This window comes from Dromiciops gliroides, chromosome 1, assembly GCF_019393635.1.
Source record: "Dromiciops gliroides isolate mDroGli1 chromosome 1, mDroGli1.pri, whole genome shotgun sequence".
Lineage (NCBI taxonomy): Eukaryota > Metazoa > Chordata > Mammalia > Microbiotheria > Microbiotheriidae > Dromiciops > Dromiciops gliroides.
In genome coordinates this window covers 281527501-281541805 of record NC_057861.1, presented here as the reverse complement: position 1 = coordinate 281541805, position 14305 = coordinate 281527501, and the positions used below count along the sequence as shown (strand labels likewise).

The window sequence follows — 14305 nt, the reverse complement described above, 5'->3', positions numbered from 1 at the left end:
TTCTGGCATAAGTACTTAATATTTGACAAAATCTGCTGGAAAAAAAAAACTGGAAAAACTGGAAGATATTATGGCAGAAAGTAGGCATAGGCCAACATCTTATACCATATTCCAAAATAAGGTCAAAATGGGTACATGATTTAGACATAAAGGGTGATACCATGGGTAAATTAGGAGAGAAAGGAATAGTTTACCTCTCAGATCCATGGAGAGGAAAATAATTTATGACCAAAGAAGAGATAGAGACTATTATGAAATACAAAATGAATCATTTTGATTGCATTAAATTAAAAAATTTTGTAGAAACAGAAGCAATGCAGCCAGGATTAGAAGGAAGGCATAGCTTTCCCGGCTTTGACGACACTGTGGTCGGACTTGCCTTGGTCCTGCTGCTCCCGCAGCGACCATAGCGCCAGGCCGTGACCTCCGGACCCCGGACCCGACCGGAGTAAAGCCTAGACTGCTGACATGCGCTACGTTTTGCCTTGCAAAAAAAGGAAAAAAAAAAGAATATGTTATTCCCCAATTGTGAAATGGTCAAAGGATATGAACAGGCTATCTATTGCCATATGAAAAAAATGCTCTAAATCATTTTTTTCCTTTTTTTTTTTAAACATTTTTTAAATTGAAAAAATTTAAAAAAAATTTTTGCATGGGGCAATGGGGATTAAGTGACTTGCCCAGGGTCACACAGCTAGTAAGTGTCAACTGCCTGAGGCTGGATTTGAACTCAGGTCCTCCTGAATCCAGGGCCGGTGCTTTATCCACTGCGCCACCTAGCCGCCCACTTTTTTTCTTTTTTATCTGTTTTATTTTTTTTTGGCAGGGCAATGAGGATTAAGTGACTTGCCCAGGGTTACACAGCTAGTGTCAAGTCGCTGAAGCTGGATTTGAACTCAGGTATTCCTGAATTCAAAGCTGGTGCTTTATCCACTGTGCCACCTAGCTGCCCCCTCTAAATCACTTTTTTTTAAAGGTCCAATAAGTTTATTTTTGAAAATGTACACAAAAATGTCGAACCATTTCATGCATATTCAGCAGCTGGAGCATCTCTACCCTTGGTGTTCCTAGTATATATCACTTGTGTTCTGTGTTTAGAAACTAGTTTAATCAGACCTTTACTAAGCAGTTCCTGGAGTGCTGCCCAGGCTAGAGAACCCCAAATCTTCAGTCTTTCTGAGACCACTGCAGGGGTGATAAATTTATAGTTGGGGACCTTGCAGAGTTTGTCCTAAGTTGCTTTGTCAAACAGATCCAGATTGTTGAGCTTGTCTCACACTTTTCCCTTGGACCACTTCTAGCTTTGCCCCCAGACTTGTTCACAGGGTCCTTGTCCTTCTTGGCCGATTTGCCAGCATCTTTCTTTTTCTTATCATCCTTGGGTGGCATGGTAAGGCTCCAGGAACTCCTGCTGCTGCTGCTGCTGCCTCCAAGGTAAGATGTCGAATAGAAATGTCTAAATCACTTTTGATTAGAGAAACACAAATTAAAACAACTCTGGAATAAAGTACTGGACCTGGATTCAGGAATACCTGAGTTCAAAGCCAGCCTCAGACACTTGACACTTACTAGCTGTGTGACCCTGGGCAAGTCACTTAACCCCCATTGCCCCACAAAAAAACCAAAACAACTCTGAAGGGCAGCTGCTGTGGAGAGTGGGACTGAGAGTTGATAAGGGAAATAGAGTTAGGATTGCCTAGAAACAGTGAGGACTCAGTTGAACTTATGTAACATAAGAAAATGGTTTTCTATATTTTTGTTCAGAAGCACGGGTGTAGGAGCAAAAGCAACTGATGGTGGGAATATTCTAAGACTGGGTATAAATTTTGATATGATAAGGGGGGAGGAATTCAAGAGAGGAGGACTTTGTAGAATTTTGGTTCACCAAGGAGTCAAGATGGGGAGAAGAAGTGAGAGTGACCTGTGCAGCAGAGATGGCCTGGAAGAGAATGGGTAGGTCAAGGGATTGGTCATCATGGTGTGATTGAAGAGCACAATTTTGTAAAGGAAGGCAGAGGGAGAGGTTAAAAGTCAATAGATTCTTTTTTTTTTTTTTTTTGCAGGCAATGAGGGTTAAGTGACTTGCCCAGAGTCACACAGCTAGTAAATGTCTGAGAGGCTGGATTTGAACTCAGGTACTCCTGAATCCAGGGCCAGCACTTTATCCACTGTGCCACCTAGCTGCCCCAGAAGCCAATAGATTCTGATTAGGTAAGGGGATTTCAGAATTCTTGAAGTAGAGGTGGTACATTTATAGATGATGGCAAGAACAGGGTATGACCCTCTTTGTGTATGGCTAAAGGTGGGGTAGAGGTGAGTAGGTTGAGGAGGTATTTTAAGGGAGAATAAATATGTATGTCGAAGTCCCTTAGTGTGAGGGCAGCAGTTGAGAAGGAAAGAAAAATTGTAAGCTAGGTATCAAATTCATTGAAAAAGGAAGGGGAAAGACCAAGGGATATGTAGCCAACAGCTACCTGGATTTTGTTTGAGTAGTAGATATTAATAGTATGAACCTTAAAGGAAGAGAAGTTACTGAGTGATGGAGTAAGGGGGAAAATCTAGAAGTGGCAATGGGGAACAAGGGAGTATTCCAATTCCCCACCTCAACCAATGAGATGAAGAGAATGAGTAAAAGTGCAACCAGTACTGGAAAGGGTGGCTCAGGTAGCTGTGTCATCAAGGAAAAACCATGTTTCAGTAAGAGCTAGTAGATAGAAGGGTCAGCTAGGTGGTGCATTGAATAGAGCACCGGCCCTGGAGTCAGGAGTACCTGAGTTCAAATCTGAACTCAGACAATTAACACTTACTAGCAGTGTGACCCTGGGCAAGTCACTTAACCCCAATTGCCTCACTAAAAAAAAACCAAAAAACCAAAAACCAAAACAAAACAAAAAAAGAGCTAGTAGATAGAAGGATTGGGAGAGAAAAAAGATTTAAGATGAAGGGACATTTGTTGCCTATGAAACCCAGAAAAATTTTGTCCCATTAAAATCAGGAACAGGGCATTTCCCAGCATCTCAGAAATGGAAAAATCTTAGGGCCCATCTCTTCAGACTATATTTGACTAAGAATCCCCTCTACAGTTTAGCTGACCAATGGTCATCCAGTCTTTTTTTTTTTTTTGTGAGGCAATTGGAGTTAAGTGACTTGCCCAGGGTCACACAACTAGTGTCAAGTGTCTGAGGCTGGATTTGAACTCAGGTCCTCCTGAATCCAGGGCCAGTGCTCTATCCACTGTACCACCTAGCTTCCCCCATCCAAACTTTATTTGAAAATTTTTCCTGAAGGGGAAACTACTGTATCTGATCCTCAAGCAATTTCTTCCATTTTTGGGCACTTGGGATGTGAGGAAGTATGTCCTAATAGAAAGCCCAAATTGTCTCTTTTCAGCTTCTTCCCCCTTCTTCTTGTTCTTTTCTCTGGGCCCAAGCAGAAAAAGTATTTTTCTTTTTCTTTTTCTTTTTTTTTTTGCGGGGCAATGGGGGTTAAGTGACTTGCCCAGGGTCACACAGCTAGTAAGTGTCAAGTGTCTGAGGCCAGATTTGAACTCAGGAACTCCTGAATCCAGGGCCGGTGCTTTATCCACTGCACCACCTAGCTGCCCCAAAAAGTATTTTTCTTAACAATGATTACTTATGCTAAACATACCTAGTTCCTTCAAAAATTCCTTCCAAAAATGTTGTTGTTGTTTTAAGCTATTTTCCAGTTGTGTCTGATTTTCTGTGACTCCATTTGGGGTTTTCTTGGTAGAGATACTGTAGTGGTTTGCTATTTCCTTCTCCAGCAAACTGGGGACTCAAACTCAAAGTGATGATTAAAAAAAATTAAGACAGTTGCCAACCCCAAATTTCTATTCAGTAATCCTAAATGTATATGCTTGGACTTTATAATTAGGGCAGAGAGACATATTTTAGGACAGCTAGGTCCTAATGGATAAAGTGTTAGACCAGGAATCACAGTCAAGTCAAATAAGAAAACCATTTATAAAACACCAACTATGTGCTAAGCACTGTGATAAAGTGCTAGAGATATTTTTGTGATGGCAAAAAATCGGATATTGAGGGGGATGCCCATCAATTGGGGAATGACTGAACAAGCTGTGGTATATGAATGTATCTGCATACTATTTTGTTATAAGGAGTAACAAATGGATGCTCTCAGGAAAACCTGGAAAGACTTATATGAACTGATGCATAACAAAACGAACAGAATCAGAACATTGTATACAGTAACAGTAACATTGTGAGAGGATCAACTATAAATGACTTAGCTCTTCTTAGCAATACAATGAATCAAGATAATTCCAAAGGAATTCCAGAGAAAGAACTGATGGACTCTGAAATGTAGATCAAAGCATACCATTTTCACTTTATTTTTTCCCCCTTTTGGTCTGTTTTATTATTTTTTTTTACAAGTATGGCTAATATGGAAATGTATTTTACATAAGTGCACATATATAACATATCAAATTGCTTACCATTTTAGGAGAGGGAGGGAGAGAGAAAAATTTGGAACTCAAGTTTGTAAAAATGAATATTAAATCTATTTTTATCTATAATTAGAAAAAATAAAATAATATTTAAAAGATGTCAGAGACAGAAGGAAAGGCAAAAGGCAGTTAGTTCCTACTCTTTGAGTACTCCCTCAACTGTGAGAAAGTAATTTAATCTGTCTCAGTTTCTTCAACTGAAAAATAGGGATAATAATAGAACCTATCTCACAAGGTGAAAGCACAAATGCAAAATGATTTGCAAATCTTAGCTATATAATGCTAGCAATAATTATTTAAGGATCCAATTCAAGTAAGATCATTGGTAATTTGGGAGAGAGTAGTTTCATTGGGATGATAAAGTTGGAGGCCAGATTATAAATGGTGAAGAAGAGAGTGAGTAGAGAGAAAGTAGAGGCACTTACTGTTTTGTTTTGTTTAAAAAATTTTTTTTTTGCAGGGCAATGAAGGTTAAGTGATTTTCCCAGGGTCACACAGCTAGTAAGTATCAAGTGTCTGAGGCCACATTTGAACTCAGGACCTCCCAAATCCGGGGCTGGTGCTTTATCCACTGTGCCACCTAGCTGCCGACTTATTGTTTTTTTTTTAATCTTAATAGTATTTTATTTTTTCCCAGTTACATGTAAAAATAGTTTTCAACATTTGTTTTTATAAGATTTTGAGTTCCAACAGTGTTTGATGAAGAACTGTGAATTACTTGAATTTTCTCAACAATACAATGATCTGATAGAACAGACTGAAACATGCTATTTTTCACTTTTTTCGTTTAATCAAATTTTCTTGTATAAAACGACAAATATGGTAATGTTTTACATAACTGTACATGTATAACCCATATCTGATTGTTTGCTGCCTTTGGGAGGGGGCAGGGAGGAGAGGGAAGGAAGGATAAAAATTGGAAGCCAAAATTGTAAATAAAAATGTTTATTACATTCAAAATAGATTTTGAGTTCCAGATTTTTCTACCTCCCTCATTTCACCCCTCCCCAAGACAGAAAGCAATCTGATATAGTTTATATACGTACAATGGCATTAAATATATTTCTACATTAGTCATTTGTGAAAGAAGAATCAGAACAAAAGGGAAAAACCTCAAAAAAGGAAAAAAAAAACCCTAAACAACCAAAAAGTATAAATAGAATGGTTCAGTCTGCATTCAGATCCACAGTTCTTTTTTCTGGATGTCGAGAGCATTTTCCATCATGGGTCTAGAGGCACTTATTGTAAAGAGTCTTTTTCAGGAGTTTGGCTACTGATAGCTGAAGAGGTAGAGGATGATTAGGAGGGATGGAAGCATCAAGTCAGGGTCTTTTCAGGATAGAGGAGACATAGACATATTTATAGGCATTAGGAAATAAGCCAACAGAGAGAGATTGAAAATAGGTGAGATCGGGGGTGACAGAAGGGGTAATATGTTGGAGGAGATAGGATGGAATGGGATCTATTGAATAGGTAGAAGGGTTTAGCCTTGTTAAGGAGTAAGGCCACTTCATCCTGTGCATAGGGGTGAGAAAGGGGAAGAAGGCATCTGAGTGAAAGGAGATGAGGAAGGGGAAGAAGAGGGAGTAAAGGACCTCAAATTTTCTGTAAAATATGAAGCAAGGTTCTCATCTGAGAGATCTGGGGGAGGAAGGGCGCCCTGAGAATTTTGAGGAGGGAGGGATGAAGAGACTTGGAAGAGCTGTTGTGGAGAGTGGAATAATGAGCTGATAAGGGAGGTATAGTTGATTAAGCAGCAGTAAGGGCTCATTTGAAGTTATGTAACATAAATTTGTAGTGGACCCAGTCAGAAGGGTTGCATGATTTTCTCCACCTTCATTCAGTAGCACATGTGTAGGAGTGAAGGCAACAAATGGTGATGGTGATCTAGGGCTGATTTTTGGTGGGGCATATCAGAAATACATTAAGGAGACTAAGGATTCAAGAGAGGAGGACTGTATAGAATTTCACCAAGGAGTAAGGGTGGGAAGGAGAGAGCAGCTGGTTCAGGAGAGGTGACCTGGGAGATCATTGAAGAGTAGAGGGATTAGAGGTCATGGAGTGGATGAAGAATCTGTAGGACCTTGGACAAGTGACTTAACCCTAGTAACCAGGCAACTCATAAATTGAAGAGAAGGTACAGGATTCCATGATGGTAGAGAGTTTCCTTATCTATGAGTTCCTTAAACCAATGAACTCACAAGTTCAGTCCCTAACTTTATTACTATAATGAACATTTCTAGAACTACATATCCTTATCTATGTCTATGTCTATATCTATTTATCTATCTTTTTGTTATTATTCAGTCATGTCAGGCTCTTCATGATCATATTTGGGGTTTTCTTGGTAAAGATATTGGACTGGTTTGCCTTTTCCTTCTGTAGCTCATTTTACAGATGAGGGAATTGAGGCAAACAGGGTTAAGTCACTTGCCCAGGGTCACACAGCTAGTAAGTGTTTGAGGTCAGATTTGAACTCAGAAGGATGAATCTTCCTCATTCCAGACCCAGAACTCCAACCACAGCCCCACCTAGCTGCCCAAGATATATCTATGTACACATTAGTAGTTGTAAACATCCTGATTTAACCCCAGAGCTTAGTTTTTTGAAAGGTTATTGTGTGTATTCATTGTGCATAGTAATAGCTTTTATTTTTAGTTAGATAGTTGCAAATAGGGCAGTTAGTCTACACAAAGGGATTCCCTCCCTACTCTTTCTGGACCAAAGTGCCCTTCCCTAGACACCACTCCTTTATGTGTACTTTCCATGCATTAGAAAGCAAACTCCTTGAGGCCCAGGACTCTGCTTTTTTATTTGTATAAATACAATCAGTCATTAAATGTCTGTGATAAGAGCTAGCGATACAAAGAACGGTAAAAGACAATGGATGCCCTGGAGGAGCTCAATCTAATGGAGAAGACCACATAAAAATAACTATGTATGATCAATAAATAAGATAAATTAGAAAAGAAAAGATAAACTAGAAAAATTGGAAATGATCAATGGAAAGAAGACATTAGAATTAAGAGGGATCAGGAAAGGCTTCTATTAAAAGGTAGGATTTTAATAGGGACTTGAAGGATGCCAGGGAAGCCAAGAGGTAGATAGGAAAGAAAAATATTGGGGCGGGCAGCCAGAGAAAATGAGCAGAATAAATGACCAGAATCAGGAGATTGAGAGTCTTGTTTGAGCAACTGCAAAAAGGCCAGTGTCGCTGGATCAAAGAGTTCTTGGGTAAATGTAAGGAGTAAGAAGACTGGAAGGTGGAGAGTGTGTGTAATAAAAGTCTTTGAACATCAAATAGAGGGTTTTATTTTTTATTTCGGAATCAATAGGGAGCCACTGGAGCCTATTGGGTAGGTAGAGGCAGCAATATGGTTAGACTAGCACTTTGGGAAGATTACTTTGACATCTGAGTGGAGGATGGACTGGGGTAGAGAGAGACTTGTGGCAAGGGAGACCTATCATCAGGCTATTGCAATAGTCTAGGTATGAGATTATGAGGACCTGCACCAGGGTGGTGGTAGCAGTGTCAGAAGAGAGAAGAGGTTGTATGTGAGAGATGTTAGGAAGGTAAAAATGATAGACCTAAGGGGCAGCTAGGTGGTGCAGTGGATAGAGCACCTGCCCTGGAGTCAGGAGTACCTGAGTTCAAATCAGACCTCAGACACTTAACACTTAATAGCTGTGTGACCCTGGGCAAGTCACTTAACCCCAATTGCCTCACTAAAAAAAAAAAAAAGATAGACGTTGATGACATATTGGGTATGGGGAGGAATGAGGAAATTAGTTGAGGATGACACCTAGACTGTGAGCCTGGGTGACTGGGAGGATGTTGGCACTCTCTATTGTAATAGGAAAGTCTAGAAGTGGGAAGAGTTTAGGAGGAAAGTAAATAAGTTTAGTTTTGGACATATTAAGTTTAAGATAACTGTAGAACATGCAATTCAAGATGTGCAATATGTAGTTGAAGATGTTTGACCAAAGGTTAGCTGAGAGAATAGGGTTGGACAAGTCAATCTGAGAAGATTAGCATAGAGATGATAATTGAATCTGTGGGAGGTATTGAAATCATAAAGGAAGAGGAGAAAAGGGCTAAGGACAGAGCCCTGTGGGCACCTATGATTGGTGGGTGTGACCTGGATAAAGATCCAGCAAAGATCATTCTGGAGTCTCAGAAGCTAAGGAGGAAAAACTCAGGAAAGAGTAGTGTCCTTAAAACTTAAAGAGGGGCAACTAGGTGGTGCAGTGGATAGAGCCCTGGATTCAGGAGGACCTGAGTTCAAATATGACGTCAGACACTTAACACTTATTAGCTGTGTGACCCTGGGCAAGTCACTTAACCCCAATTGCCTCACCAAAAAAAAACCCAAAACAAAAAATTTAAAGAGAAGGAGTGATCAACAGTGTCAGAGAATGCAGAGAGGTCAAGAAAAATAAAAATTGTGAAAAAAACAACCCATTAGCTTTGGCAATTCAGAGATTATTAGTAATTTTGGAGGAGTAGTTTTTGTTGAATGATGGGATCTCAGAAGCCAGACCACAAAGAGTTAAGAAGAGAATGAGAGGAGAGGAAATTGTGGTATACCTGTTGTAGATGGCCTTCTTAAGTTGTCAGGAGGGGTATGGAACAATGGCTAGTGGGGATGGACAGATCTAGTGAGGATTTTTTAAAAAGGATTTTAAATAGCAGGGAAGCAGCCTAGAGATTGAAAATGAGTATAAAAGTAAGGATGATTGAGGTGGCAATATTTTGGAGAAAATGGGATAGAATGGTATCACTTGTAATTGTAGAAGGGGTTTGACTTGACAAGGAAAAGATTCATCTCCATGTGAGGTAGGGGTGAATTACAGCTTTTTGGCATGCAGTAAGTACTTAATAAATGATTTTCCATTCATTTATAAATGATTATTCGATTTTGTCAAAGACTTTATATATTTCTATTGACATGATCATATTGTTTTTATTGTTTTTGCTATTAACAATGATGTGGGCTGGGATTAAGGGTCAAATTGATCATGAGTCATCCCAAAAATTACAAAACTCAGTGACTGTTTCCCAAGTTTTATTGCAATACTGTGGGTGACCACAGGGAGAGAACCAGAAAAGTGGAAAGGTATCTCTCAAATAAGGAAAGGAAAGACAATTATATTTGTAGTGGGATGGCCTGTCTTTCTCAGTATAATAATCTCCACCTTAGGGAGGTACAGGGGAGGGCTTATCCTAATTTGGAGTTCCTGGGGTCCTAAGCCAACCCCCAAGGTGGGTACCGTTTCCCTGGAGGTGTGTTTTTGGGGTTGACATGTCATAAAGTGAATCTGGGGATAAATTTGGCCTTTTCTGTGCATATCTCTTTCTGGTTCCTATGCTTAATTTAAAAACATCTTTATTTATCATTTATTCCTAGTTTGAGTTTCTATAGCCTGTCCATGTATCATTGTTATGTGACCTGCCCCTTTATGTCCCCATTATGGGTACTGATTACTATGGGTAAGAGAACCTAGCATCCTGACTTGTAAGTTATCCATTAACTGGGGACTGAATCCCTTTTAGAGCTCATATCTGAATTAGAGCTTGGGTCTTAGGTTTTTCTATTAACCCCTTTTTGCTGTCTAAATTAACAGTTCTTTTGAATTAGGTGTCCTGCAGTCATCTTGAACTCAACAAAGTAAAACTCATTATCTTTCCCTCTGAAACCCATCATCCTGAACTCCTCCCTCTCACTCACCCTAATGTCATCAAAATCATCCATTTTATATTTTATAATATCCTCTATCTCCTGTTTGGTCATAAATTTCTTCTCTTCTCCATAGATCTGAGAGGTAAACTATTCCTTCCTTTCCTAATTTACCTATGGTATCACCCTTTATGACTAAATCATGTACCCATTTTGACCTTATTTTGGTATGTGGTATAAGACGTTGGTCTATTCCTAATTTCTGCCATACTATCTTCCATTTTTTCCCAGCAGTTTTTGTCAAATAGTAGTTCTTATCCCAGAAGCTTAAGTCTTTGGGTTTATCAAACAGTAAATTACTATTGTCATTTACTACTTTGCCTCCTGTGTCTAACCTATTCCATTGATCCACCAGTCTATTTCTTAGCCAATACCAAATAGTTTTGATGACTGCTACTTTATAGTATAGCTTCAGATTTGGTAAGGCTAGCCCACCTTCCTGTGCATTTTTAAATGAGTTCCCTTGATATTCTTCACCTTTTGTTTAGAAGAATGTTTATAAGGAGGCAATTGTGGTTTTTCAAGCATGATTCTCTCATAGGAGTGTGTGTGTGTGTGTGTGTGTGTGTGTGTGTTGGGGGTGGGGGAGCGGTGTAGTGCTAATATAGCAAATTCCTAATACAAGTTAATGTAATTTTTTACATCAGGCATAACTAATACAATATAAATCTATCTAATAAAGTATTGATCCAGCCTATAAATCAAATAGAGGTAATATTATCATCCATACATGGTAGGCTAATTAATTCTTTTTTTGGCAGGGCAATGAGGGTTAAGTGACTTGCCCAAGGTCACACAGCTAGTAAGTGTCAAGTGTCTAGGCTGGATTTGAACTCAGGAACTCCTGAATCCAGGGCCGGTGCTTTATCCACTGCACCACCTAGCTGCCCCCGGGCTAATTAATTCTAACTCTTATTCTTACAAGCATTAACTAAAGCAAAAAACTCTGTTCTACTTAAGTCATTATTGCAATCACTGACACCCAGTGAATCACAATGAACTGAGTAAATACTGATTAAATTGAATAGGAATATCTATATAAAAATATTTACATTTTGTAATGCATTGCATGGTCCGCTTTTCATGCTGAAAAGGAGTAAGGTATTTTTCCCTGAAGTGCAAATTTGGAGGTGGGAAGGGACTGATAAAGCCTATTCCTCTAGTTAAAGGCTAAGCATTGTGACTGCTTATTTCTGTCCAGTATAATAACTCTTAGACAATCCAATCCAATTCTTTTTTTTTTTAAGGGAAGAAATCCAAGATATCTAGAGACATTAAAAAAGTGCTATAAATCATTACTGATCAGAGCAATTTAAATTTAAGCAATTCTGAGAATCCACCTCATACCCATCAGAGTGGCAAAGACAACAAAAAATGAAAATGATAAATGTTTAGGAGCTAGGAGAAAATAGGCATATTCGAACATTACTGGTGGATTCTAGAAAGCAATAGAGAAATATACAGAGTTAATAAATAGTGTATGCCCTTTGATCTAGCAATAACATTGCTAGATCTTTCCCCGGAGGAAAAGATTCTTTATTTACAAATATAGTTATAGCCATTCTTTATGTGGTGGGAAAAAAACCAAAACCAAAAACCAAAACAAACACTGGATACTAAGGGATGTCCTTTAATCAAGGAAAGGCTAAATAACTTGGGGTATTATGAATGTGATGGGATACTACTGTGCTGTAAGAAATAAGGAAATCAGTGATCTCAAAAAAGGAATGGGAAGATTTAGATGAACTGATGCTGAGTGAAATAAGCAGAAATAGAAGAATTTATACTACAGTTATCCCTTCCCCATCATGAGGGTTAGGGATAAAGTACTCTGCAATCTGGAAAATCTGATTTTTTTTGGCCGTCCCTTCATACCAGAGAAGAAATCTGAATTTTCTTCTTTTAATTTTATGGGGTATTTACAGTACCTTATTGTAAAATCTGAGTTAGGTATTTGGTCATAGGCTTTGTGTCTGCTAGTCTTCCTGTGTTACCTGAGGGTTTCTACAGAACTCCTAAAAAATACCCATTTAATTTCTTACACCAACTTATGATATATCAAAACCATGATGGGAAAAGTAGTGATATAGAAATGATTACTGTATAAGTATTATAAAAATGAATAATTTAAGATTGCAGAGAGTTAAGAAGAAAATGAGAGTAAAGGAAGTGGAGACAGGTGCTGTAGACTACCTTTTCAAGAAGTTTAACCACAAAAGGCACAAGAGGTATAGGATAATAACTAATAGGGATGTGCTGATCAAATAAGAATGGGGGAGACATAGGCAAGATCATAGGTAATAGGGAAGTTTTCGTGTGCCAGTTCATATCCTTTGACCATTTCTTAATTGGGGAATAACTTTCTTATAAATTTGATTTAGTTCCCTATGTATTTTAGAAATGAGGCCTTTATCAGAAATACTGGTTATAAAAATTGTTCCCCAGCTTTCTGCCTCCCTTCTAATTTCGGATGCATTGCTTCTGTTTGTACAAAACCTTTTTAATTTAATGTAATCAAAATCATCCATTTTGCATTTCATAATATTCTCTATCTCTTGTTTGGTCATAAACTGTTCTACTTTCCATAAATCTGAAAGGTAAACTATTCCTTCCTCTCTTAATTTACCTATGTCTAAATCATGTACCCATTTTGACCTTATTTTAGTATAAGATGTAAGATGTTGGTCTATGCCTAGTTTCTGCCGTACTGTCTTCCAGTTTTCTTCTTTTTCTTTTTTTTTTGTGGGGCAGTGAAGATTAAGTGACTTGCCCAGGGTCACACAACTAGTAAGTGTCAAGTGTCTGAATATATTCCAGTTTTCCCAGCAGTTTTGTCAAATACTGAATTTCTATACCAGAAGCTGGAGTTTTGGGGTTTATCAAACAGTACATTACTAAAGTGATTTACTACTGTGTCTCCTGTGCCTAACCTATTCCATTGGTCCACCACTCTATTTCTTAGCCATTACCAAATAGTTTTGATGACTGCCACTTTATAGTAAAGCTACAGATTTGGTAAGGCTAGCCCACCCTCCTGTGCATTTTTAAATTAGTTCCCTTTATATTCTTGAGCTTTTGTTCTTCCAGATGAACTTTGTTATTATTTTTTCTAGCTCTATAAAATAATTTTTAGGTAGTCTGATTGGTATGGCACTGAATAAGTAAACTAATTTAGGTAGAATTGTAATTTTTATTATGTTAGCTCGGCCTATCCATGAGTAATTGATATTTTTCCAGTTACTTAGATCTGATTTGATTTGTGTGAAAAGTGTTTTGTAATTGTGTTCATAGAGTTCCTGGGTTTGTCTTGGCAAGTAGACTCCTAAGTATTTTATATTGTCTACCATGAATACTGGGTAATTCTATGGCTGCCTCGGGGATGCTTTCTTTCCTCTTGGTGTTTTGAGGTACAACATAGTGTAGGATATCAACTCTCTCATACTCTGAGCTCTTCTGGGCCTCAAAGGACTGGAAGCAATTATAGAGTATATGGCCAGCCTTGGTGCTTTTGTCTTCATTGAAACAGGAGAAAATAAGTCCCACAAAGCCCTCATCCACCATATGCTACATGGCTTGGGTGCCAATATCAATGAGCGATGAGCAGTCAGCTCAGCCAGTCTTCCTGCTTCCAAAGCAGCAGCAGAAAGCAGCTCAGGAGAAATCTCCATTTTATCCTTTCTCTTATCTGAACATCACAAAGTGATGACAGAGTGCATGTTGGACAATCTTGGTGGTGTTGACAACCCCATGACCTCCTCCTTTTCTTTTCTTTTTTTTTGCAAGGCAATTGGGGTTAAGTGACTTGCCCAGGGTCACACAGCTAGTAAGTGTTAAGTGTCTGAGGCCGGATTTGAACTCAGGTCCTCTTGAATCTAGGGCCGGTGCTCTATCCACTGCGCCACCTAGCTGCCCTGACCACCTACTTTTCGGTGCTCATGGCGTGGTTAAAGCCACCAAGAAGGTGTCCGACAGGTGCGCCAGCACTGCTGTCTTAGATAGGTCCCGGTGCCCCCTTTATTACTGAGGTGCTAATGTGCCTAACCCTCTACTGTCGCGCCAGAGTGCCGGAGAAGCCAGT

At 38.9% G+C, this 14305-nt stretch overlaps 1 pseudogene; it reads right to left on the bottom strand.

Moving 5' to 3' along the window:
• Window positions 1-1024: 1024 nt before the first annotated feature.
• On the bottom strand, window positions 1025-1389 carry LOC122741288 (annotated as a pseudogene).
• Window positions 1390-14305: the final 12916 nt, after the last annotated feature.